The sequence below is a fragment of the Lolium perenne genome, chromosome 2 (assembly GCF_019359855.2).
Source record: "Lolium perenne isolate Kyuss_39 chromosome 2, Kyuss_2.0, whole genome shotgun sequence".
In the NCBI taxonomy this organism is placed as follows: domain Eukaryota; kingdom Viridiplantae; phylum Streptophyta; class Magnoliopsida; order Poales; family Poaceae; genus Lolium; species Lolium perenne.
Window position 1 is genome coordinate 227,846,945 of NC_067245.2, and position 657 is coordinate 227,847,601.

The window sequence follows — 657 nt, forward strand, 5'->3', positions numbered from 1 at the left end:
ATCATTTATTGTTTTTGCATGAATTATGCGGGTTATTCAAGTGTGCAGGTATCTCTATGGATGAAGTGAAGAAGAAATTATTATCTATGTCGTTGTCTAGTAAAGCGGCGCATTGGTACAAACTGCTGGAGGATGGGCATTCTCTTGATTGGAAGGATATTGTGCCTCTATTTTACTCTAAATTCTATCCTCCAAGTGAAATTCACGAAGACCAAAACGGCATATATAATTTCTGGCCTCATGATGGAGAGAGTATTGCTCAAGCATGGGAGAGATTGAAGTCTTTAATGCTCAAATGCCCCAATCATGAGCTTCCTGGTAATATCATCATTGATAATTTCTATGCAAGACTTTCTTTTCAAGATAAAACCTTGCTGGATACTGCTTGTTCTGGATCATTCACGCGCAATAAAGAAGAGTTTAAATGGGACCTTCTTAATCAGATTCAGGAGAACGCTGAAGATTGGGAGAACGACAAAGGTAAAGAGTCAGGTATAAATTATGATTATGAATGCATTGAAACTTTTATGGATACTGATACAATTCGAAATATGAGTGCTACTTATGGTCTTGACTCTCAAGTTGTTGCAAATCTTTATAAAGCTTTTGCCTCTCATTTTGAATTGCCTAGGAAGAATTTTGATAAGTATCATGAAC

General features: G+C 36.5%; 1 non-coding gene across 1 annotated transcript; it reads right to left on the bottom strand.

The window, feature by feature from the left end:
* Nucleotides 1-208: 208 nt before the first annotated feature.
* Nucleotides 209-314, bottom strand: LOC127337839 (small nucleolar RNA R71). The gene has a single exon (XR_007874143.1). It is a non-coding gene; the product is annotated as a small nucleolar RNA R71 (small nucleolar RNA).
* Between the last annotated feature and the right edge of the window lie 343 nt (nt 315-657).